This window comes from Balaenoptera borealis (assembly GCF_965194805.1).
Source record: "Balaenoptera borealis genome assembly, contig: HAP1_SCAFFOLD_754, whole genome shotgun sequence".
Classification (NCBI taxonomy): domain Eukaryota; kingdom Metazoa; phylum Chordata; class Mammalia; order Artiodactyla; family Balaenopteridae; genus Balaenoptera; species Balaenoptera borealis.
Window position 1 is genome coordinate 66,698 of NW_028123447.1, and position 27,169 is coordinate 93,866.

Sequence of the window (27,169 nt, forward strand, 5' to 3'; positions counted from 1 at the left end):
TGGTAAAGGAGAAATGCTGCCGCCTTGTGGCCGTTTCCCACAAGAGCGGCTTTACACCCACAGCTAATGGTCATTAACATTCAGAAGGACTCGGGGCCGTAAAGGACACCTGCCCTCAAAAATTGTGCTGAGGTAAGGAATGGACAAAACAATTCAAAACAGGCCAATTTTTCAAGAAGATAGTATGAAGAGTGAAGTTTTACTCCCTCTCTTTAAAAAAAAAAGGAAAATGAATAAAAGCTCAACCTCAGGAAGTATTAGACTCATGCAATCTAATCTACAAAAAGGTTTCAACGCACACCAGTCGACTGACCATCAGCAAAAAGTCTACAAACAATAAATGCTGAAGGGGCTTTAGAGAACTGTGTACCCTCTACCTGTTGGTGAGACGTAAAGTCGTAACAGCCAACAATGAGAACAGAAAGGAGCTGTATTCAAAAGTAAAAATTGAGGTACCATTTAATCCAGCAGGCACACCACTGGGCCTCTCACCTGAGAAGACCAGAATCGAGAAGATATAGGCTGCAAAAGCTGCACAGCAGCCTTATTCACAATAGCCAAGATAGTGAAGCAACCAAAATGTTCTTCAACAGGTGAATGGATAAAGAAGAAGTGGTCCATGTACACAATGGAATATTAGCCATGGAAAACAATGAAACACTGCTCTTTGAGGCACCACAGGTGAACCTGGGGATAATCACCAAACATGATGTAAGTCGGAAAGCAAAAGACCTATGTCCTATGATATCACTTACAGGGGTTAGCTAATAACTGACACAAATGAACATATTTCCACAGAGAAAGACGCTCACAGAATTAGAAAACAAACTATGCTCATGTAAAAGGAAAGGTGGGGGGAATGGATAAATTAAGATTAGTGTTACTATACGTATACAAATACATATTATATACATTTATCAAAAAGACCGACCATATAGCAAGGGAGGTCTACAGAACACTCTGTAATATTTTACATGGGAAGAGGATCTGTACAAGGATAGACATATATAATGTACAAATGAACCAGATTCTGTACACCTAGGACAAACAATATTCTAAAATTTACCCCGATTAAAAAAAGTAAAAAAAAAACCAAGAAGAAGTAATGAGACATAAACGTATGGGGGTTTCTCCTGGCACATTCCATTCTAATTTAAAACCTAGGAACATGACTTCCTGGAAGGCTCTGCTGCTGCCTTGGTACCCAGATTTGGGAACGGAGAAATGATGCCTCCTTGTGGCCATTTCCCACAACAGCAGCTTTAAACACATTGCTAAAGGTCACTAAATATTCACCAAACTTGCATTTATTTAAATGACACCTGCCCTCCAAAAGTTCCTGGGGTCGAAAATCGACCAAAATTTCAAAAGAGGGCAACCTTTCAAGATGACAATTTCAAGAGGTATATTGTACTCACATTTTTTTTAACAGAAAACAAAAAGGCGAGGAAAAATGATGAATTTTAGGAATTTTTAAAGACATGCAAACCCAAATTACAAAAACCGACCAGCTCACAGCAGTCAGAATGGCCATTAGCAAAAATGCTGCAAACAATAAATGCTGAAGTGATTGTGGAGAGATGCTTACCCTCTCTTCTATGGGGGACGTGGTAAGAGCCACTAATGAAAACACAATGGAGGTGCTTTGAACATTGAGCTACAGGTCAATCATTCACACCCAGTGCTGGGCGTAACCCCTGAGAAATGAGAATCAAAAAGTCACAGGCTGGCAATCCTGCACTCCAGCAATATTTACCATAGCCAACACTTGGAAGCAACGAAAATATCCATCAATACAGGAATGCACCAAGAAGAAGTGGTCTATGTACACAATGGAATATTACTCCAATAAAAACTATAAATTAAATTTAAAAAACAAACAAAAGTAAGGAGACATCCGCTTTTGTGGGTTTATCCGGGCACATTCCACTCTAATTTATAACCGAGGAACACCACTGGCCGGGAGGGCTGTTTCCCTAGTTACCAGAGTGGGGAACGTAGAAAGGCTGCCGTCCTCTGGCCATTACCTGCAAAAGCAGCTTTAAAACCTGTGCTAATGCTCACTTCATATGAACAAGTACGGCAGGGCTGTAAATGAAACCTGCCCTCAAAATGTTTAGAGGGAGGTAAATGGCCAAAGCATTTCAAAATGTGACACATACTTTAAGAAAACACTTTGAAGAACTAAGCTGTAATCACAGATTGAAAAATAAAAGCACGTGCCTTAAAGCTCAATTTCAGCGGATTATGAGACACATGCAAATTCAACCACAAAGAGGTATTATCTCAAACCAGTCAGAATAACCATCAGCAAGAAAACTATAAACAATAAATGCTGAAGGTGTTGTGGAGAAATGCATACGCTCAACTTTAAGAGGGACGTAACTTGGAAAGAGCCACTAATGAGAACTGAATGGAGGTGCCTTTAAAAGGGAAATATTGAGCTACCATATGATCCAGCAGGCCCCTTCCTGGACCTATAACCTCTGAAGACAGAACTGGAAAGACACAGGCAGGCAAAACTGCACTGCACAGTATTACAATAGCCAAGATATGGAAGTAACCAAAAAGTCCACCAACAGATGGGGGGACAAAGAAGAACTGCTACATGTAGAGATGGAATCTTAGCTAGCGAAAAAATGAAACAATGCCATTTGCAGCACCATAGATGAGTCTAGAAGGAATCACGCAACTTGTAGTAAGTGAGAAAGCGAAAGACACATATCCTATCGTATCACTTGTAGGTGTTACCAAAAAATTGATACCAATGAAGATATTTCCACAGAGAAAGGCAATCACAGATTCATTAAACAAACTGATGGTTCACTAAATGGAAAGGTGTGAGGATTGGATACATTACGATATTGGGGTTAACAGAGATATACAAACACATGTGAAATACAGAATCACCAAAGACCTACAGAATACCAAGAGAAGACTACTCAACATTGTGTCATAACCTACATGGGAAAAGGATACGAAGAAGAAGAGATATATGTATATGTGTGAAAGAACCACATCTTGCACACCTAGAGCAAACAAAATCTTGTAATCAAATTTGCTGTGATAAAAAATAAAAATTTACTTAAAAATACGAACAAGAAGTAATGAGAAGGGGGTGCTCGGGCTCCGGCCCGCAGTTCGAGCGGCGAGAGCACTCAGAGACACGACGCGGGCCAGAGGGGAGTGAGCGGGCGCCTCAGTGTCCTCCCCCTTCCCACCCTTCGCCTCGCCGCCTTCTCCCCCCTCAGCCGGACGGGAATTATGTGATCCCGGAAGTTCCGGCGCCACTGCTGTGTGGGATAAACAGTAATGGCGGAGGCTGCAGCTCCGGGAACAACAGCCAAAACATCAAGAGCAGGAGCGGCAGGGGCGGCGGTGGCAGCGGCCTCCCCCACCCCTATCCCCACAGTTACCTCCCCGTCCCTGCGGGCACGGGATTTGGCAGCGACGGCAGCGGCGGCGGCTGGACCAAACAGGTCACCTGCAGGTATTTCATGCATGGGGTTTGTAAGGAAGGAGATAACTGTCGATACTCACGTGACCTCTCTGAGAGTCCATATGGTGTAGTGTACAAGTATTTTCAGCGAGAGTACTGTATTTACGGAGACCGCTGCAAATATGAACACAGCAAGCCATTGCAACTGCTACAGCTCTAACTGCAAAGTCACCCCTTGCTGCTTCCTCAAGTCTCTCATCAGTAGTTGGACAGATTGGTGAAATGCATATGGGCGAAGCTGAGTCAAGAAATTCAAACTTTTCAACTGTAGGAGCTGGTTCAGAAGACTGGGTGAACGCCATTGAGTTTGTTCCTGGGCAGCCCTACTGTGGCCGTACTGCCTCTTCCTCCACTGAAGCACCCCTGCAGGGCTCAGTGACCAAGGAAGAATCAGAGAAGGAGCAAATTGCAGTGGAAACAAAGAAGCAGATCTGCCCCTATGCTGCAGTGGGAGAGTGCCGATATGGGGAGAACTGTGTGTATCTCCATGGAGACGCGTGTGATATGTGTGGGCTGCAGGTCCTCCATCCAGTGGATGCTGCCCAAAGATCACAACACATCAAATCTTGCATCGAGGCCCATGAGAAGGACATGGAGCTCTCGTTTGCTGTGCAGCACCGCAAGGACATGGTGTGTGGGATCTGCATGGAGGTGGTCTATGAGAAAGCCAACCCCCGCGAGCGCCGCTTCGGAATCCTCTCCAACTGCAACCACACCTACTGTCTCAAATGTATTCGCAAGTGGAGGAGTGCTAAGCAATTTGAGAGCAAGATCATAAAGTACTGCCCAGAATGCCGGATCACATCTAACATTGTCATTCCAAGTGAGTACTGGGTGGAGGAGAAAGAAGAGAAGCAGAAACTCATTCAGAAATACAAGGAGGCAATGAGCAACAAGGTGTGCAGGTATTTTGACGAAGGACGTGGGAGCTGCCCATTTGGAGGGAACTGCGTTTACAAGCATGCGTACCCTGATGCCATAGAGAGGAGCCACAGAGACAGAAAGTGGGAACATCAAGCACATACCGGGCCCAACGAACGAACCACTTCTGGGAGATCATTGAGGAGAGAGGGAAAGGCAACCCCTTTGACAACGACGAAGAAGAGGTTGTCACCTTTAAGCTGGGCGAGATGTTGCTTGTGCTTTTGGCTGCAGGTGGGGACGACGACCTGACAGACTCTGAAGACGAGTGGGACTTGTTTCACGATGAGCTGGAAGATTTTTATGACTTGGATCTATAGCAGCTTTGCTGGGCGTGTGAACTGGTCTGCTGAGCCTCAGACGGCAGCCCTCCCCACTGGTGGCAGCAGTGCCCGTGGTTCTCTTCTAGGCAGGCCTCTCAACTCCAGGTGCTGTCGTAATAATTTTTACCCAGGGCCTGTCTTCTCAATCCCTCACCTTTCCCCAAGGAGTGTGTTGTTTTCTCTGTTTAAAAAAGTTACAAAAATGAATCTTAAAGTTAGTTTTCTTGTAACATGAATTTAACGGTCAGACAGCGTGTAGGTTTGCTGCGTCATCTGTTTTCAGCCAGATTCACACGGTTCAAGGGTAGCATTTCTGGATTTCCAGTACTCATTTTTGAGGACCCCAGGTTCAAAAGTAACAGCATTGGCCCTGCTTTTGGGTCCAAGAATTGGGGTGATAGGTGAAGGATCTGAACTGTGGCGTGTAGCCTTCTGCTATAGACTTAGGCGGATGCTTGAGGTTTCTGGTGAATTCTGCACATCTGTGTTTCTATATCTGTCCCCTGCCCTGGAATCCCCACCCTGTGCACTCGTTCTGTGGTTTTCGTCTCTTGTTTAATTGCACACAAGTACTACTGCTGGGTAACCAGAACCAGGTGCGACTGTGTTGAGATTTTTACTGTGTTTAGCCTGATAGGAAAATGGTGACAGAACACATATAAAGATATAGCGGAATAAAATAAATGCAGAGTTGGAAGTTGACTACCAAGGGCTGATAGACTTGGTACGTGTGAGTGTGTAACAAGCTTCTCTTCCCTGCATAGATGCAGTGTCTGTAGCCTTAGTGGAAAAACTCAAGTTTACTGGTTTCAGCCTCGTGTGGCAAATAGATCTTAAAGGACAAAGCAGTATATTGGTAGCTGTTAATAGAGCAGGGCTAGCTCTGTCTATATAAATAGGGAAATGGGCTTAGCCATAGAGGTTCAACTATCTGGTTATCTCATGGATTAACACAAACTGGGTCTCAGTTACACAGTTGTATTTAATGTTTTATGATCTCCTAGACTTTCTAGTCCAGGCACTTTTTGACAAACCTTTGTCCTCATTTGAGGGGTTTTGTTGTCGGGTTCTTGGGTCCGTTTGTGTGGGTATTTGCCTCATTCCATCCCTGAGCTTTGCAGCTAGACAGGTGTGATTCAAAACTATGTTCTAAGGTGTTTCCTGTAGTGGAGTAATTGGTTTGCAGTAGTAAGTCATGTTTTTCCACTAAAAGGGGACGGAGGGGTGGTAATCCACGAGATAAGCTAAAGTTAAATTGTTAGAAGAATTCCTTGATCAGAAAATATAAATTTGCGTTTTGTTGCTCTATTTCCTGAAAGTGACTTGGAGATGCCCCTGATTTGTCCATCTACTGCTTTGATTCCTTGGATACCACTCATACTTTCACGTTAAGCAAAAACAAGTAATTCTTGCAGGGGTCTCTGTCTTTTTCAGCAGCCCTTTTGTAAGACGCACTTTTCCCATATAAAACAATTTTTAACCGCCCCCCCACCCAAAAAGAGAAGTAATGAGACATAAACTTAAAGGGCTTTTTCCTGGCACATTCCATTCTAGTTTACAACCTAGAACACCACTTCCATTAAGGCTCTGTTGCATTAGTAACCAGATTTGGTAAAGGAGAAATGCTGATGCCTTGTGGCCGTTTCCCACAAGAGCGGCTTTACACCCACAGCTAATGGTCATTAACATTCAGAAGGACTCGGGGCCGTAAAGGACACCTGCCCTCAAAAATTGTGCTGAGGTAAGGAATGGACAAAACAATTCAAAACAGGCCAATTTTTCAAGAAGATAGTATGAAGAGTGAAGTTTTACTCCCTCTCTTTAAAAAAAAAAAAGGAAAATGGATAAAAGCTCAACCTCAGGAAGTATTAGACTCATGCAATCTAATCTACAAAAAGGTTTCAACGCACACCAGTCGACTGACCATCAGCAAAAAGTCTACAAACAATAAATGCTGAAGGGGCTTTAGAGAACTGTGTACCCTCTACCTGCTGGTGAGACGTAAAGTCGTAACAGCCAACAATGAGAACAGAAAGGAGCTGCATTAAAAAGTAAAAATTGAGGTACCATTTAATCCAGCAGGCACGCCACTGGGCCTCTCACCTGAGAAGACCAGAATCGAGAAGACATAGGCTGCAAAAGCTGCACTGCAGCCTTATTCACAATAGCCAAGACAGTGAAGCAACCAAAATGTTCTTCAACAGGTGAATGGATAAAGAAGAAGTGGTCCATGTACACAATGGAATATTAGCCATGGAAAACAATGAAACACTGCTCTTTGAGGCACCACAGGTGAACCTGGGGATAATCACCAAACATGATGTAAGTCGGAAAGCAAAAGACCTATATCCTATGATATCACTTACAGGGGTTAGCTAATAACTGACACAAATGAACATATTTCCACAGAGAAAGACGCTCACAGAATTAGAAAACAAACTATGCTCATGTAAAAGGAAAGGTGGGGGGAATGGATAAATTAAGATTAGTGTTACTATACGTATACAAATACATATTATATACATTTATCAAAAAGACCGACCATATAGCAAGGGAGGTCTACAGAAAACGCTGTAATATTTTACATGGGAAGAGGATCTGTACAAGTGTAGACATATATAATGTACAAATGAACCAGATTCTGTACACCTAGGACAAACAATATTCTAAAATTTACCCCGATTAAAAAAAGTAAAAAAAAAAAACAAGAAGAAGTAATGAGACATAAACTTATGGGGGTTTCTCCTGGCACATTCCATTCTAATTTAAAACCTAGGAACACGACTTCCTGGAAGGCTCTGCTGCCTTGGTACCCAGATTTGGGAACGGAGAAATGATGCCTCCTTGTGGCCATTTCCCACAACAGCAGCTTTAAACACATTGCTAAAGGTCACTAAATATTCACCAAACTTGCATTTATTTAAATGACACCTGCCCTCCAAAAGTTCCTGGGGTCGAAAATCGACCAAAATTTCAAAAGAGGGCAACCTTTCAAGATGACAATTTCAAGAGGTATACTGTACTCACATTTTTTTTAACAGAAAACAAAAAGGCGAGGAAAAATGATGAATTTCAGGAATTTTTAAAGACATGCAAACCCAAATTACAAAAACCGATCAGCTCACAGCAGTCAGAATGGCCATTAGCAAAAATGCTGCAAACAATAAATGCTGAAGTGATTGTGGAGAGATGCTTACCCTCTCTTCTATGGGGGACATGGTAAGAGCCACTAATGAAAACACAATGGAGGTGCTTTGAACATTGAGCTACAGGTCAATCATTCACACCCAGTGCTGGGCGTAACCCCTGAGAAATGAGAATCAAAAAGTCACAGGCTGGCAATCCTGCACTCCAGCAATATTTACCATAGCCAACACTTGGAAGCAACGAAAATATCCATCAATACAGGAATGCACCAAGAAGAAGTGGTCTATGTACACAATGGAATATTACTCCAATAAAAACTATAAATTAAATTTAAAAAACAAACAAAAGTAAGGAGACATCCGCTTTTGTGGGTTTATCCGGGCACATTCCACTCTAATTTATAACCGAGGAACACCACTGGCCGGGAGAGCTGTTTCCCTAGTTACCAGAGTGGGGAACGTAGAAAGGCTGCCATCCTCTGGCCGTTACCTGCAAAAGCAGCTTTAAAACCTGTGCTAATGCTCACTTCATATGAACAAGTATGGCAGGGCTGTAAATGAAACCTGCCCTCAAAATGTTTAGAGGGAGGTAAATGGCCAAAGCATTTCAAAATGTGACACATACTTTAAGAAAACACTTTGAAGAACTAAGCTGTAATCACAGATTGAAAAATAAAAGCACGTGCCTTAAAGCTCAATTTCAGCGGATTATGAGACACATGCAAATTCAACCACAAAGAGGTATTATCTCAAACCAGTCAGAATAACCATCAGCAAGAAAACTATAAACAATAAATGCTGAAGGTGTTGTGGAGAAATGCATACGCTCAACTTTAAGAGGGACGTAACTTGGAAAGAGCCACTAATGAGAACTGAATGGAGGTGCCTTTAAAAGGGAAATATTGAGCTACCATATGATCCAGCAGGCCCCTTCCTGGACCTATAACCTCCGAAGACAGAACTGGAAAGACACAGGCAGGCAAAACTGCACTGCACAGTATTACAATAGCCAAGATATGGAAGTAACCAAAAAGTCCACCAACAGATGGGGGGACAAAGAAGAACTGCTACATGTAGAGATGGAATATTAGCTAGCGAAAAAATGAAACAATGCCATTTGCAGCACCATAGATGAGTCTAGAAGGAATCACGCAACTTGTAGTAAGTGAGAAAACGAAAGACACATATCCTATCCTATCACTTGTAGGTGTTACCAAAAAATTGATACCAATGAAGATATTTCCACAGAGAAAGGCAATCACAGATTCATTAAACAAACTGATGGTTCACTAAATGGAAAGGTGTGAGGATTGGATACATTACGATATTGGGGTTAACAGAGATATACAAACACATGTGAAATACAGAATCACCAAAGACCTACAGAATACCAAGAGAAGACTACTCAACATTGTGTCATAACCTACATGGGAAAAGGATACGAAGAAGAAGAGATATATGTATATGTGTGAAAGAACCACATCTTGCACACCTAGAGCAAACAAAATCTTGTAATCAAATTTGCTGTGATAAAAAATAAAAATTTACTTAAAAATACGAACAAGAAGTAATGAGAAGGGGGTGCTCGGGCTCCGGCCCACAGTTCGAGCGGCGAGAGCACTCAGAGACACGACGCGGGCCAGAGGGGAGTGAGCGGGCGCCTCAGTGTCCTCCCCTTTCCCACCCTTCGCCTCGCCGCCTTCTCCCCCCTCAGCCGGACCGGAATTATGTGATCCCGGAAGTTCCGGCGCCACTGCTGTGTGGGATAAACAGTAATGGCGGAGGCTGCAGCTCCGGGAACAACAGCCAAAACATCAAGAGCAGGAGCGGCAGGGGCGGCGGTGGCAGCGGCCTCCCCCACCCCTATCCCCACAGTTACCTCCCCGTCCCTGCGGGCACGGGATTTGGCAGCGACGGCAGTGGCGGCGGCTGGACCAAACAGGTCACCTGCAGGTATTTCATGCATGGGGTTTGTAAGGAAGGAGATAACTGTCGATACTCACGTGACCTCTCTGAGAGTCCATATGGTGTAGTGTACAAGTATTTTCAGCGAGAGTACTGTATTTACGGAGACCGCTGCAAATATGAACACAGCAAGCCATTGCAACTGCTACAGCTCTAACTGCAAAGTCACCCCTTGCTGCTTCCTCAAGTCTCTCATCAGTAGTTGGACAGATTGGTGAAATGCATATGGGCGAAGCTGAGTCAAGAAATTCAAACTTTTCAACTGTAGGAGCTGGTTCAGAAGACTGGGTGAACGCCATTGAGTTTGTTCCTGGGCAGCCCTACTGTGGCCGTACTGCCTCTTCCTCCACTGAAGCACCCCTGCAGGGCTCAGTGACCAAGGAAGAATCAGAGAAGGAGCAAATTGCAGTGGAAACAAAGAAGCAGATCTGCCCCTATGCTGCAGTGGGAGAGTGCCGATATGGGGAGAACTGTGTGTATCTCCATGGAGACGCGTGTGATATGTGTGGGCTGCAGGTCCTCCATCCAGTGGATGCTGCCCAAAGATCACAACACATCAAATCTTGCATCGAGGCCCATGAGAAGGACATGGAGCTCTCGTTTGCTGTGCAGCACCGCAAGGACATGGTGTGTGGGATCTGCATGGAGGTGGTCTATGAGAAAGCCAACCCCCGCGAGCACCGCTTCGGAATCCTCTCCAACTGCAACCACACCTACTGTCTCAAATGTATTCGCAAGTGGAGGAGTGCTAAGCAATTTGAGAGCAAGATCATAAAGTACTGCCCAGAATGCCGGATCACATCTAACATTGTCATTCCAAGTGAGTACTGGGTGGAGGAGAAAGAAGAGAAGCAGAAACTCATTCAGAAATACAAGGAGGCAATGAGCAACAAGGTGTGCAGGTATTTTGACGAAGGACGTGGGAGCTGCCCATTTGGAGGGAACTGCGTTTACAAGCATGCGTACCCTGATGCCATAGAGAGGAGCCACAGAGACAGAAAGTGGGAACATCAAGCACATACCGGGCCCAACGAACGAACCACTTCTGGGAGATCATTGAGGAGAGAGGGAAAGGCAACCCCTTTGACAACGACGAAGAAGAGGTTGTCACCTTTAAGCTGGGCGAGATGTTGCTTGTGCTTTTGGCTGCAGGTGGGGACGACGACCTGACAGACTCTGAAGACGAGTGGGACTTGTTTCACGATGAGCTGGAAGATTTTTATGACTTGGATCTATAGCAGCTTTGCTGGGCGTGTGAACTGGTCTGCTGAGCCTCAGACGGCAGCCCTCCCCACTGGTGGCAGCAGTGCCCGTGGTTCTCTTCTAGGCAGGCCTCTCAACTCCAGGTGCTGTCGTAATAATTTTTACCCAGGGCCTGTCTTCTCAATCCCTCACCTTTCCCCAAGGAGTGTGTTGTTTTCTCTGTTTAAAAAAGTTACAAAAATGAATCTTAAAGTTAGTTTTCTTGTAACATGAATTTAACGGTCAGACAGCGTGTAGGTTTGCTGCGTCATCTGTTTTCAGCCAGATTCACACGGTTCAAGGGTAGCATTTCTGGATTTCCAGTACTCATTTTTGAGGACCCCAGGTTCAAAAGTAACAGCATTGGCCCTGCTTTTGGGTCCAAGAATTGGGGTGATAGGTGAAGGATCTGAACTGTGGCGTGTAGCCTTCTGCTATAGACTTAGGCGGATGCTTGAGGTTTCTGGTGAATTCTGCACATCTGTGTTTCTATATCTGTCCCCTGCCCTGGAATCCCCACCCTGTGCACTCGTTCTGTGGTTTTCGTCTCTTGTTTAATTGCACACAAGTACTACTGCTGGGTAACCAGAACCAGGTGCGACTGTGTTGAGATTTTTACTGTGTTTAGCCTGATAGGAAAATGGTGAAAGAACACATATAAAGATATAGCGGAATAAAATAAATGCAGAGTTGGAAGTTGACTCCCAAGGGCTGATAGACTTGGTACGTGTGAGTGTGTAACAAGCTTCTCTTCCCTGCATAGATGCAGTGTCTGTAGCCTTAGTGGAAAAACTCAAGTTTACTGGTTTCAGCCTCGTGTGGCAAATAGATCTTAAAGGACAAAGCAGTATATTGGTAGCTGTTAATAGAGCAGGGCTAGCTCTGTCTATATAAATAGGGAAATGGGCTTAGCCATAGAGGTTCAACTATCTGGTTATCTCATGGATTAACACAAACTGGGTCTCAGTTACACAGTTGTATTTAATGTTTTATGATCTCCTAGACTTTCTAGTCCAGGCACTTTTTGACAAACCTTTGTCCTCATTTGAGGGGTTTTGTTGTCGGGTTCTTGGGTCCGTTTGTGTGGGTATTTGCCTCATTCCATCCCTGAGCTTTGCAGCTAGACAGGTGTGATTCAAAACTATGTTCTAAGGTGTTTCCTGTAGTGGAGTAATTGGCTTGCAGTAGTAAGTCATGTTTTTCCACTAAAAGGGGACGGAGGGGTGGTAATCCACGAGATAAGCTAAAGTTAAATTGTTAGAAGAATTCCTTGATCAGAAAATATAAATTTGCGTTTTGTTGCTCTATTTCCTGAAAGTGACTTGGAGATGCCCCTGATTTGTCCATCTACTGCTTTGATTCCTTGGATACCACTCATACTTTCACGTTAAGCAAAAACAAGTAATTCTTGCAGGGGTCTCTGTCTTTTTCAGCAGCCCTTTTGTAAGACGCACTTTTCCCATATAAAACAATTTTTAACCGCCCCCCCACCCAAAAAGAGAAGTAATGAGACATAAACTTAAAGGGCTTTTTCCTGGCACATTCCATTCTAGTTTACAACCTAGAACACCACTTCCATTAAGGCTCTGTTGCATTAGTAACCAGATTTGGTAAAGGAGAAATGCTGCCGCCTTGTGGCCGTTTCCCACAAGAGCGGCTTTACACCCACAGCTAATGGTCATTAACATTCAGAAGGACTCGGGGCCGTAAAGGACACCTGCCCTCAAAAATTGTGCTGAGGTAAGGAATGGACAAAACAATTCAAAACAGGCCAATTTTTCAAGAAGATAGTATGAAGAGTGAAGTTTTACTCCCTCTCTTTAAAAAAAAAAGGAAAATGAATAAAAGCTCAACCTCAGGAAGTATTAGACTCATGCAATCTAATCTACAAAAAGGTTTCAACGCACACCAGTCGACTGACCATCAGCAAAAAGTCTACAAACAATAAATGCTGAAGGGGCTTTAGAGAACTGTGTACCCTCTACCTGTTGGTGAGACGTAAAGTCGTAACAGCCAACAATGAGAACAGAAAGGAGCTGTATTCAAAAGTAAAAATTGAGGTACCATTTAATCCAGCAGGCACACCACTGGGCCTCTCACCTGAGAAGACCAGAATCGAGAAGATATAGGCTGCAAAAGCTGCACAGCAGCCTTATTCACAATAGCCAAGATAGTGAAGCAACCAAAATGTTCTTCAACAGGTGAATGGATAAAGAAGAAGTGGTCCATGTACACAATGGAATATTAGCCATGGAAAACAATGAAACACTGCTCTTTGAGGCACCACAGGTGAACCTGGGGATAATCACCAAACATGATGTAAGTCGGAAAGCAAAAGACCTATGTCCTATGATATCACTTACAGGGGTTAGCTAATAACTGACACAAATGAACATATTTCCACAGAGAAAGACGCTCACAGAATTAGAAAACAAACTATGCTCATGTAAAAGGAAAGGTGGGGGGAATGGATAAATTAAGATTAGTGTTACTATACGTATACAAATACATATTATATACATTTATCAAAAAGACCGACCATATAGCAAGGGAGGTCTACAGAACACTCTGTAATATTTTACATGGGAAGAGGATCTGTACAAGGATAGACATATATAATGTACAAATGAACCAGATTCTGTACACCTAGGACAAACAATATTCTAAAATTTACCCCGATTAAAAAAAGTAAAAAAAAAACCAAGAAGAAGTAATGAGACATAAACGTATGGGGGTTTCTCCTGGCACATTCCATTCTAATTTAAAACCTAGGAACATGACTTCCTGGAAGGCTCTTCTGCTGCCTTGGTACCCAGATTTGGGAACGGAGAAATGATGCCTCCTTGTGGCCATTTCCCACAACAGCAGCTTTAAACACATTGCTAAAGGTCACTAAATATTCACCAAACTTGCATTTATTTAAATGACACCTGCCCTCCAAAAGTTCCTGGGGTCGAAAATCGACCAAAATTTCAAAAGAGGGCAACCTTTCAAGATGACAATTTCAAGAGGTATACTGTACTCACATTTTTTTTAACAGAAAACAAAAAGGCGAGGAAAAATGATGAATTTTAGGAATTTTTAAAGACATGCAAACCCAAATTACAAAAACCGACCAGCTCACAGCAGTCAGAATGGCCATTAGCAAAAATGCTGCAAACAATAAATGCTGAAGTGATTGTGGAGAGATGCTTACCCTCTCTTCTATGGGGGACGTGGTAAGAGCCACTAATGAAAACACAATGGAGGTGCTTTGAACATTGAGCTACAGGTCAATCATTCACACCCAGTGCTGGGCGTAACCCCTGAGAAATGAGAATCAAAAAGTCACAGGCTGGCAATCCTGCACTCCAGCAATATTTACCATAGCCAACACTTGGAAGCAACGAAAATATCCATCAATACAGGAATGCACCAAGAAGAAGTGGTCTATGTACACAATGGAATATTACTCCAATAAAAACTATAAATTAAATTTAAAAAACAAACAAAAGTAAGGAGACATCCGCTTTTGTGGGTTTATCCGGGCACATTCCACTCTAATTTATAACCGAGGAACACCACTGGCCGGGAGGGCTGTTTCCCTAGTTACCAGAGTGGGGAACGTAGAAAGGCTGCCGTCCTCTGGCCATTACCTGCAAAAGCAGCTTTAAAACCTGTGCTAATGCTCACTTCATATGAACAAGTACGGCAGGGCTGTAAATGAAACCTGCCCTCAAAATGTTTAGAGGGAGGTAAATGGCCAAAGCATTTCAAAATGTGACACATACTTTAAGAAAACACTTTGAAGAACTAAGCTGTAATCACAGATTGAAAAATAAAAGCACGTGCCTTAAAGCTCAATTTCAACGGATTATGAGACACATGCAAATTCAACCACAAAGAGGTATTATCTCAAACCAGTCAGAATAACCATCAGCAAGAAAACTATAAACAATAAATGCTGAAGGTGTTGTGGAGAAATGCATACGCTCAACTTTAAGAGGGACGTAACTTGGAAAGAGCCACTAATGAGAACTGAATGGAGGTGCCTTTAAAAGGGAAATATTGAGCTACCATATGATCCAGCAGGCCCCTTCCTGGACCTATAACCTCTGAAGACAGAACTGGAAAGACACAGGCAGGCAAAACTGCACTGCACAGTATTACAATAGCCAAGATATGGAAGTAACCAAAAAGTCCACCAACAGATGGGGGGACAAAGAAGAACTGCTACATGTAGAGATGGAATCTTAGCTAGCGAAAAAATGAAACAATGCCATTTGCAGCACCATAGATGAGTCTAGAAGGAATCACGCAACTTGTAGTAAGTGAGAAAGCGAAAGACACATATCCTATCGTATCACTTGTAGGTGTTACCAAAAAATTGATACCAATGAAGATATTTCCACAGAGAAAGGCAATCACAGATTCATTAAACAAACTGATGGTTCACTAAATGGAAAGGTGTGAGGATTGGATACATTACGATATTGGGGTTAACAGAGATATACAAACACATGTGAAATACAGAATCACCAAAGACCTACAGAATACCAAGAGAAGACTACTCAACATTGTGTCATAACCTACATGGGAAAAGGATACGAAGAAGAAGAGATATATGTATATGTGTGAAAGAACCACATCTTGCACACCTAGAGCAAACAAAATCTTGTAATCAAATTTGCTGTGATAAAAAATAAAAATTTACTTAAAAATACGAACAAGAAGTAATGAGAAGGGGGTGCTCGGGCTCCGGCCCGCAGTTCGAGCGGCGAGAGCACTCAGAGACACGACGCGGGCCAGAGGGGAGTGAGCGGGCGCCTCAGTGTCCTCCCCCTTCCCACCCTTCGCCTCGCCGCCTTCTCCCCCCTCAGCCGGACGGGAATTATGTGATCCCGGAAGTTCCGGCGCCACTGCTGTGTGGGATAAACAGTAATGGCGGAGGCTGCAGCTCCGGGAACAACAGCCAAAACATCAAGAGCAGGAGCGGCAGGGGCGGCGGTGGCAGCGGCCTCCCCCACCCCTATCCCCACAGTTACCTCCCCGTCCCTGCGGGCACGGGATTTGGCAGCGACGGCAGCGGCGGCGGCTGGACCAAACAGGTCACCTGCAGGTATTTCATGCATGGGGTTTGTAAGGAAGGAGATAACTGTCGATACTCACGTGACCTCTCTGAGAGTCCATATGGTGTAGTGTACAAGTATTTTCAGCGAGAGTACTGTATTTACGGAGACCGCTGCAAATATGAACACAGCAAGCCATTGCAACTGCTACAGCTCTAACTGCAAAGTCACCCCTTGCTGCTTCCTCAAGTCTCTCATCAGTAGTTGGACAGATTGGTGAAATGCATATGGGCGAAGCTGAGTCAAGAAATTCAAACTTTTCAACTGTAGGAGCTGGTTCAGAAGACTGGGTGAACGCCATTGAGTTTGTTCCTGGGCAGCCCTACTGTGGCCGTACTGCCTCTTCCTCCACTGAAGCACCCCTGCAGGGCTCAGTGACCAAGGAAGAATCAGAGAAGGAGCAAATTGCAGTGGAAACAAAGAAGCAGATCTGCCCCTATGCTGCAGTGGGAGAGTGCCGATATGGGGAGAACTGTGTGTATCTCCATGGAGACGCGTGTGATATGTGTGGGCTGCAGGTCCTCCATCCAGTGGATGCTGCCCAAAGATCACAACACATCAAATCTTGCATCGAGGCCCATGAGAAGGACATGGAGCTCTCGTTTGCTGTGCAGCACCGCAAGGACATGGTGTGTGGGATCTGCATGGAGGTGGTCTATGAGAAAGCCAACCCCCGCGAGCGCCGCTTCGGAATCCTCTCCAACTGCAACCACACCTACTGTCTCAAATGTATTCGCAAGTGGAGGAGTGCTAAGCAATTTGAGAGCAAGATCATAAAGTACTGCCCAGAATGCCGGATCACATCTAACATTGTCATTCCAAGTGAGTACTGGGTGGAGGAGAAAGAAGAGAAGCAGAAACTCATTCAGAAATACAAGGAGGCAATGAGCAACAAGGTGTGCAGGTATTTTGACGAAGGACGTGGGAGCTGCCCATTTGGAGGGAACTGCGTTTACAAGCATGCGTACCCTGATGCCATAGAGAGGAGCCACAGAGACAGAAAGTGGGAACATCAAGCACATACCGGGCCCAACGAACGAACCACTTCTGGGAGATCATTGAGGAGAGAGGGAAAGGCAACCCCTTTGACAACGACGAAGAAGAGGTTGTCACCTTTAAGCTGGGCGAGATGTTGCTTGTGCTTTTGGCTGCAGGTGGGGACGACGACCTGACAGACTCTGAAGACGAGTGGGACTTGTTTCACGATGAGCTGGAAGATTTTTATGACTTGGATCTATAGCAGCTTTGCTGGGCGTGTGAACTGGTCTGCTGAGCCTCAGACGGCAGCCCTCCCCGCTGGTGGCAGCAGTGCCCGTGGTTCTCTTCTAGGCAGGCCTCTCAACTCCAGGTGCTGTCGTGATAATTTTTACCCAGGGCCTGTCTTCTCAATCCCTCACCTTTCCCCGAGGAGTATGTTGTTTTCTCTGTTTAAATAAGTTACAAAGGTGAATCTTAAAGTTAGTTTTCTTGTAACATGAATTTAACGGTCAGACAGAGTGTAGGTTTGCTGCGTCATCTGTTTTCAGCCAGATTTACACAGTTCAAGGGTAGCATTTCTGGATTTCCAGTACTCATTTTTGAGGACCCCAGGTTCAAAAGTAACAGCATTGGCCCTGCTTTTGGGTCCAAGATTTGGGGTGATAGGTGAAGGATCTGAACTGTGGCATGTAGCCTTCTGCTATAGACTTAGGCGGATGCTTGAGGTTTCTGGTGAATTCTGCACATCTGTGTTTTTATATCTGTTCCCTGCCCTGGAATCCCCACCCTGTGCACTCGTTCTGTGGTTTTCGTCTCTTGTTTAATTGCACACAAGTACTACTGCTGGGTAACCAGAACCAGGTGCGACTGTGTTGAGATTTTTACTGTGTTTAGCCTGATAGGAAAATGGTGAAAGAACACATATAAAGATATAGCGGAATAGGGGCTTCCCTGGTGGCGCAGTGGTTGAGAATCTGCCTGCCAATGCAGGGGACACGGGTTCGAGCCCTGGTCTGGGAAGATCCCACATGCCGCGGAGCAACTGGGCCCGTGAGCCACAACTACTGAGCCTGTGCGTCTGGAGCCTGTGCTCTGCGACAAGAGAGGCCGCGATAGTGAGAGGCCCGCGCACCGCGATGAAGAGTGGCCCCCACTCGCCACAACTAGAGAAAGCCCTCGCACAGAAACGAAGACCCAACACAGCCAAAAATAAATATAAAAATAAATAAATTAATTAATTAATTAATTAAAAAAAAAAAAAGATATAGCGGAATAAAATAAATGCAGAGTTGGAAGTTGACTCCCAAGGGCTGATAGACTTGGTATGTGTGTGTGTGTAACAAGCTTCTCATCCCTGCATAGATGCAGTGTCTGTAGCCTTAGTGGAAAAACTCAAGTTTACTGGTTTCAGCCTCGTGTGGCAAATAGATCTTAAAGGACAAAGCAGTATATTGGCAGCTGTTAATAGAGCAGGGCTAGCTCTGTCTATATAAATAGGGAAATGGGCTTAGCCATAGAGGTTCAACTATCTGGTTATCTCATGTATTAATACAAACTGGGTCTCAGTTACACAGTTGTATTTAATGTTTTATGATCTCCTAGACTTTCTAGTCCAGGCACTTTTTGACAAACCTTTGTCCTCATTTGAGGGGTTTTGTTGTCGGGTTCTTGGGTCCGTTTGTGTGGGTATTTGCCTCATTCCATCCCTGAGCTTTGCAGCTAGACAGGTGTGATTCAAAAGTATGTTCTAAGGTGTTTCCTGTAGTGGAGTAATTGGTTTGCAGTAGTAAGTCATGTTTTTCCACTAAAAGGGGACGGAGGGGTGGTAATCCACGAGATACGCTAAAGTTAAATTGTTAGAAGAATTCCTTGATCAGAAAATATAAATTTGCGTTTTGTTGCTCTATTTCCTGAAAGTAACTTGGAGATGCCCCTGATTTGTCCATCTACTGCTTTGATTCCTTGGATACCACTCATACTTTCACGTTAAGCAAAAACAAGTAATTCTTGCAGGGGTCACTGTCTTTTTCAGCAGCCCTTTTGTAAGACGCACTTTTCCCATATAAAACAATTTTTAACCGCCCCCCCACCCAAAAAAAGAAGTAATGAGACATAAACTTAAAGGGCTTTTTCCTGGCACATTCCATTCTAGTTTACAACCTAGAACACCACTTCCATTAAGGCTCTGTTGCATTAGTAACCAGATTTGGTAAAGGAGAAATGCTGCCGCCTTGTGGCCGTTTCCCGCAAGAGCGGCTTTACACCCACAGCTAATGGTCATTAACATTCAGAAGGACTCGGGGCCGTAAAGGACACCTGCCCTCAAAAATTGTGCTGAGGTAAGGAATGGACAAAACAATTCAAAACAGGCCAATTTTTCAAGAAGATAGTATGAAGAGTGAAGTTTTACTCCCTCTCTTTAAAAAAAAAAGGAAAATGAATAAAAGCTCAACCTCAGGAAGTATTAGACTCATGCAATCTAATCTACAAAAAGGTTTCAACGCACACCAGTCGACTGACCATCAGCAAAAAGTCTACAAACAATAAATGCTGAAGGGGCTTTAGAGAACTGTGTACCCTCTACCTGTTGGTGAGACGTAAAGTCGTAACAGCCAACAATGAGAACAGAAAGGAGCTGTATTCAAAAGTAAAAATTGAGGTACCATTTAATCCAGCAGGCACACCACTGGGCCTCTCACCTGAGAAGACCAGAATCGAGAAGACATAGGCTGCAAAAGCTGCACAGCAGCCTTATTCACAATAGCCAAGATAGTGAAGCAACCAAAATGTTCTTCAACAGGTGAATGGATAAAGAAGAAGTGGTCCATGTACACAATGGAATATTAGCCATGGAAAACAATGAAACACTGCTCTTTGAGGCACCACAGGTGAACCTGGGGATAATCACCAAACATGATGTAAGTCGGAAAGCAAAAGACCTATGTCCTATGATATCACTTACAGGGGTTAGCTAATAACTGACACAAATGAACATATTTCCACAGAGAAAGACGCTCACAGAATTAGAAAACAAACTATGCTCATGTAAAAGGAAAGGTGGGGGGAATGGATAAATTAAGATTAGTGTTACTATACGTATACAAATACATATTATATACATTTATCAAAAAGACCGACCATATAGCAAGGGAGGTCTACAGAACACTCTGTAATATTTTACATGGGAAGAGGATCTGTACAAGGATAGACATATATAATGTACAAATGAACCAGATTCTGTACACCTAGGACAAACAATATTCTAAAATTTACCCCGATTAAAAAAAGTAAAAAAAAAACCAAGAAGAAGTAATGAGACATAAACGTATGGGGGTTTCTCCTGGCACATTCCATTCTAATTTAAAACCTAGGAACATGACTTCCTGGAAGGCTCTGCTGCTGCCTTGGTACCCAGATTTGGGAACGGAGAAATGATGCCTCCTTGTGGCCATTTCCCACAACAGCAGCTTTAAACACATTGCTAAAGGTCACTAAATATTCACCAAACTTGCATTTATTTAAATGACACCTGCCCTCCAAAAGTTCCTGGGGTCGAAAATCGACCAAAATTTCAAAAGAGGGCAACCTTTCAAGATGACAATTTCAAGAGGTATACTGTACTCACATTTTTTTTAACAGAAAACAAAAAGGCGAGGAAAAATGATGAATTTTAGGAATTTTTAAAGACATGCAAACCCAAATTACAAAAACCGACCAGCTCACAGCAGTCAGAATGGCCATTAGCAAAAATGCTGCAAACAATAAATGCTGAAGTGATTGTGGAGAGATGCTTACCCTCTCTTCTATGGGGGACGTGGTAAGAGCCACTAATGAAAACACAATGGAGGTGCTTTGAACATTGAGCTACAGGTCAATCATTCACACCCAGTGCTGGGCGTAACCCCTGAGAAATGAGAATCAAAAAGTCACAGGCTGGCAATCCTGCACTCCAGCAATATTTACCATAGCCAACACTTGGAAGCAACGAAAATATCCATCAATACAGGAATGCACCAAGAAGAAGTGGTCTATGTACACAATGGAATATTACTCCAATAAAAACTATAAATTAAATTTAAAAAACAAACAAAAGTAAGGAGACATCCGCTTTTGTGGGTTTATCCGGGCACATTCCACTCTAATTTATAACCGAGGAACACCACTGGCCGGGAGGGCTGTTTCCCTAGTTACCAGAGTGGGGAACGTAGAAAGGCTGCCGTCCTCTGGCCATTACCTGCAAAAGCAGCTTTAAAACCTGTGCTAATGCTCACTTCATATGAACAAGTACGGCAGGGCTGTAAATGAAACCTGCCCTCAAAATGTTTAGAGGGAGGTAAATGGCCAAAGCATTTCAAAATGTGACACATACTTTAAGAAAACACTTTGAAGAACTAAGCTGTAATCACAGATTGAAAAATAAAAGCACGTGCCTTAAAGCTCAATTTCAACGGATTATGAGACACATGCAAATTCAACCACAAAGAGGTATTATCTCAAACCAGTCAGAATAACCATCAGCAAGAAAACTATAAACAATAAATGCTGAAGGTGTTGTGGAGAAATGCATACGCTCAACTTTAAGAGGGACGTAACTTGGAAAGAGCCACTAATGAGAACTGAATGGAGGTGCCTTTAAAAGGGAAATATTGAGCTACCATATGATCCAGCAGGCCCCTTCCTGGACCTATAACCTCTGAAGACAGAACTGGAAAGACACAGGCAGGCAAAACTGCACTGCACAGTATTACAATAGCCAAGATATGGAAGTAACCAAAAAGTCCACCAACAGATGGGGGGACAAAGAAGAACTGCTACATGTAGAGATGGAATCTTAGCTAGCGAAAAAATGAAACAATGCCATTTGCAGCACCATAGATGAGTCTAGAAGGAATCACGCAACTTGTAGTAAGTGAGAAAGCGAAAGACACATATCCTATCGTATCACTTGTAGGTGTTACCAAAAAATTGATACCAATGAAGATATTTCCACAGAGAAAGGCAATCACAGATTCATTAAACAAACTGATGGTTCACTAAATGGAAAGGTGTGAGGATTGGATACATTACGATATTGGGGTTAACAGAGATATACAAACACATGTGAAATACAGAATCACCAAAGACCTACAGAATACCAAGAGAAGACTACTCAACATTGTGTCATAACCTACATGGGAAAAGGATACGAAGAAGAAGAGATATATGTATATGTGTGAAAGAACCACATCTTGCACACCTAGAGCAAACAAAATCTTGTAATCAAATTTGCTGTGATAAAAAATAAAAATTTACTTAAAAATACGAACAAGAAGTAATGAGAAGGGGGTGCTCGGGCTCCGGCCCGCAGTTCGAGCGGCGAGAGCACTCAGAGACACGACGCGGGCCAGAGGGGAGTGAGCGGGCGCCTCAGTGTCCTCCCCCTTCCCACCCTTCGCCTCGCCGCCTTCTCCCCCCTCAGCCGGACGGGAATTATGTGATCCCGGAAGTTCCGGCGCCACTGCTGTGTGGGATAAACAGTAATGGCGGAGGCTGCAGCTCCGGGAACAACAGCCAAAACATCAAGAGCAGGAGCGGCAGGGGCGGCGGTGGCAGCGGCCTCCCCCACCCCTATCCCCACAGTTACCTCCCCGTCCCTGCGGGCACGGGATTTGGCAGCGACGGCAGCGGCGGCGGCTGGACCAAACAGGTCACCTGCAGGTATTTCATGCATGGGGTTTGTAAGGAAGGAGATAACTGTCGATACTCACGTGACCTCTCTGAGAGTCCATATGGTGTAGTGTACAAGTATTTTCAGCGAGAGTACTGTATTTACGGAGACCGCTGCAAATATGAACACAGCAAGCCATTGCAACTGCTACAGCTCTAACTGCAAAGTCGCCCCTTGCTGCTTCCTCAAGTCTCTCATCAGTAGTTGGACAGATTGGTGAAATGCATATGGGCGAAGCTGAGTCAAGAAATTCAAACTTTTCAACTGTAGGAGCTGGTTCAGAAGACTGGGTGAACGCCATTGAGTTTGTTCCTGGGCAGCCCTACTGTGGCCGTACTGCCTCTTCCTCCACTGAAGCACCCCTGCAGGGCTCAGTGACCAAGGAAGAATCAGAGAAGGAGCAAATTGCAGTGGAAACAAAGAAGCAGATCTGCCCCTATGCTGCAGTGGGAGAGTGCCGATATGGGGAGAACTGTGTGTATCTCCATGGAGACGCGTGTGATATGTGTGGGCTGCAGGTCCTCCATCCAGTGGATGCTGCCCAAAGATCACAACACATCAAATCTTGCATCGAGGCCCATGAGAAGGACATGGAGCTCTCGTTTGCTGTGCAGCACCGCAAGGACATGGTGTGTGGGATCTGCATGGAGGTGGTCTATGAGAAAGCCAACCCCCGCGAGCGCCGCTTCGGAATCCTCTCCAACTGCAACCACACCTACTGTCTCAAATGTATTCGCAAGTGGAGGAGTGCTAAGCAATTTGAGAGCAAGATCATAAAGTACTGCCCAGAATGCCGGATCACATCTAACATTGTCATTCCAAGTGAGTACTGGGTGGAGGAGAAAGAAGAGAAGCAGAAACTCATTCAGAAATACAAGGAGGCAATGAGCAACAAGGTGTGCAGGTATTTTGACGAAGGACGTGGGAGCTGCCCATTTGGAGGGAACTGCGTTTACAAGCATGCGTACCCTGATGCCATAGAGAGGAGCCACAGAGACAGAAAGTGGGAACATCAAGCACATACCGGGCCCAACGAACGAACCACTTCTGGGAGATCATTGAGGAGAGAGGGAAAGGCAACCCCTTTGACAACGACGAAGAAGAGGTTGTCACCTTTAAGCTGGGCGAGATGTTGCTTGTGCTTTTGGCTGCAGGTGGGGACGACGACCTGACAGACTCTGAAGACGAGTGGGACTTGTTTCACGATGAGCTGGAAGATTTTTATGACTTGGATCTATAGCAGCTTTGCTGGGCGTGTGAACTGGTCTGCTGAGCCTCAGACGGCAGCCCTCCCCACTGCTGGCAGCAGTGCCCGTGGTTCTCTTCTAGGCAGGCCTCTCAACTCCAGGTGCTGTCGTAATAATTTTTACCCAGGGCCTGTCTTCTCAATCCCTCACCTTTCCCCAAGGAGTGTGTTGTTTTCTCTGTTTAAAAAAGTTACAAAAATGAATCTTAAAGTTAGTTTTCTTGTAACATGAATTTAACGGTCAGACAGCGTGTAGGTTTGCTGCGTCATCTGTTTTCAGCCAGATTCACACGGTTCAAGGGTAGCATTTCTGGATTTCCAGTACTCATTTTTGAGGACCCCAGGTTCAAAAGTAACAGCATTGGCCCTGCTTTTGGGTCCAAGAATTGGGGTGATAGGTGAAGGATCTGAACTGTGGCGTGTAGCCTTCTGCTATAGACTTAGGCGGATGCTTGAGGTTTCTGGTGAATTCTGCACATCTGTGTTTCTATATCTGTCCCCTGCCCTGGAATCCCCACCCTGTGCACTCGTTCTGTGGTTTTCGTCTCTTGTTTAATTGCACACAAGTACTACTGCTGGGTAACCAGAACCAGGTGCGACTGTGTTGAGATTTTTACTGTGTTTAGCCTGATAGGAAAATGGTGACAGAACACATATAAAGATATAGCGGAATAAAATAAATGCAGAGTTGGAAGTTGACTACCAAGGGCTGATAGACTTGGTACGTGTGAGTGTGTAACAAGCTTCTCTTCCCTGCATAGATGCAGTGTCTGTAGCCTTAGTGGAAAAACTCAAGTTTACTGGTTTCAGCCTCGTGTGGCAAATAGATCTTAAAGGACAAAGCAGTATATTGGTAGCTGTTAATAGAGCAGGGCTAGCTCTGTCTATATAAATAGGGAAATGGGCTTAGCCATAGAGGTTCAACTATCTGGTTATCTCATGGATTAACACAAACTGGGTCTCAGTTACACAGTTGTATTTAATGTTTTATGATCTCCTAGACTTTCTAGTCCAGGCACTTTTTGACAAACCTTTGTCCTCATTTGAGGGGTTTTGTTGTCGGGTTCTTGGGTCCGTTTGTGTGGGTATTTGCCTCATTCCATCCCTGAGCTTTGCAGCTAGACAGGTGTGATTCAAAACTATGTTCTAAGGTGTTTCCTGTAGTGGAGTAATTGGCTTGCAGTAGTAAGTCATGTTTTTCCACTAAAAGGGGACGGAGGGGTGGTAATCCACGAGATAAGCTAAAGTTAAATTGTTAGAAGAATTCCTTGATCAGAAAATATAAATTTGCGTTTTGTTGCTCTATTTCCTGAAAGTGACTTGGAGATGCCCCTGATTTGTCCATCTACTGCTTTGATTCCTTGGATACCACTCATACTTTCACGTTAAGCAAAAACAAGTAATTCTTGCAGGGGTCTCTGTCTTTTTCAGCAGCCCTTTTGTAAGACGCACTTTTCCCATATAAAACAATTTTTAACCGCCCCCCCACCCAAAAAGAGAAGTAATGAGACATAAACTTAAAGGGCTTTTTCCTGGCACATTCCATTCTAGTTTACAACCTAGAACACCACTTCCATTAAGGCTCTGTTGCATTAGTAACCAGATTTGGTAAAGGAGAAATGCTGATGCCTTGTGGCCGTTTCCCACAAGAGCGGCTTTACACCCACAGCTAATGGTCATTAACATTCAGAAGGACTCGGGGCCGTAAAGGACACCTGCCCTCAAAAATTGTGCTGAGGTAAGGAATGGACAAAACAATTCAAAACAGGCCAATTTTTCAAGAAGATAGTATGAAGAGTGAAGTTTTACTCCCTCTCTTTAAAAAAAAAAAGGAAAATGGATAAAAGCTCAACCTCAGGAAGTATTAGACTCATGCAATCTAATCTACAAAAAGGTTTCAACGCACACCAGTCGACTGACCATCAGCAAAAAGTCTACAAACAATAAATGCTGAAGGGGCTTTAGAGAACTCTGTACCCTCTACCTGCTGGTGAGACGTAAAGTCGTAACAGCCAACAATGAGAACAGAAAGGAGCTGCATTAAAAAGTAAAAATTGAGGTACCATTTAATCCAGCAGGCACGCCACTGGGCCTCTCACCTGAGAAGACCAGAATCGAGAAGACATAGGCTGCAAAAGCTGCACTGCAGCCTTATTCACAATAGCCAAGACAGTGAAGCAACCAAAATGTTCTTCAACAGGTGAATGGATAAAGAAGAAGTGGTCCATGTACACAATGGAATATTAGCCATGGAAAACAATGAAACACTGCTCTTTGAGGCACCACAGGTGAACCTGGGGATAATCACCAAACATGATGTAAGTCGGAAAGCAAAAGACCTATATCCTATGATATCACTTACAGGGGTTAGCTAATAACTGACACAAATGAACATATTTCCACAGAGAAAGACGCTCACAGAATTAGAAAACAAACTATGCTCATGTAAAAGGAAAGGTGGGGGGAATGGATAAATTAAGATTAGTGTTACTATACGTATACAAATACATATTATATACATTTATCAAAAAGACCGACCATATAGCAAGGGAGGTCTACAGAAAACGCTGTAATATTTTACATGGGAAGAGGATCTGTACAAGTGTAGACATATATAATGTACAAATGAACCAGATTCTGTACACCTAGGACAAACAATATTCTAAAATTTACCCCGATTAAAAAAAGTAAAAAAAAAAAACAAGAAGAAGTAATGAGACATAAACTTATGGGGGTTTCTCCTGGCACATTCCATTCTAATTTAAAACCTAGGAACACGACTTCCTGGAAGGCTCTGCTGCCTTGGTACCCAGATTTGGGAACGGAGAAATGATGCCTCCTTGTGGCCATTTCCCACAACAGCAGCTTTAAACACATTGCTAAAGGTCACTAAATATTCACCAAACTTGCATTTATTTAAATGACACCTGCCCTCCAAAAGTTCCTGGGGTCGAAAATCGACCAAAATTTCAAAAGAGGGCAACCTTTCAAGATGACAATTTCAAGAGGTATACTGTACTCACATTTTTTTTAA

At 43.9% G+C, this 27,169-nt stretch overlaps 4 pseudogenes across 4 annotated transcripts; all 4 read left to right on the top strand.

Annotated features, from left to right (window-relative positions):
• The first annotated feature begins 3,312 nt into the window (after positions 1-3,312).
• Positions 3,313-4,740, top strand: LOC309621610 (E3 ubiquitin-protein ligase makorin-1 pseudogene; annotated as a pseudogene). Its single transcript has one exon. The product of its transcript is annotated as an E3 ubiquitin-protein ligase makorin-1 pseudogene (transcript).
• A 4,924-nt stretch (positions 4,741-9,664) lies between these two features.
• On the top strand, positions 9,665-11,092 carry LOC309621629 (E3 ubiquitin-protein ligase makorin-1 pseudogene; annotated as a pseudogene). The gene has a single exon. The product of its transcript is annotated as an E3 ubiquitin-protein ligase makorin-1 pseudogene (transcript).
• Positions 11,093-16,016: 4,924 nt separating this feature from the next.
• LOC309621615 (E3 ubiquitin-protein ligase makorin-1 pseudogene) lies at positions 16,017-17,444 on the top strand (annotated as a pseudogene). Its single transcript has one exon. The product of its transcript is annotated as an E3 ubiquitin-protein ligase makorin-1 pseudogene (transcript).
• A 5,257-nt stretch (positions 17,445-22,701) lies between these two features.
• On the top strand, positions 22,702-24,129 carry LOC309621606 (E3 ubiquitin-protein ligase makorin-1 pseudogene; annotated as a pseudogene). Its single transcript has one exon. The product of its transcript is annotated as an E3 ubiquitin-protein ligase makorin-1 pseudogene (transcript).
• Positions 24,130-27,169: the final 3,040 nt, after the last annotated feature.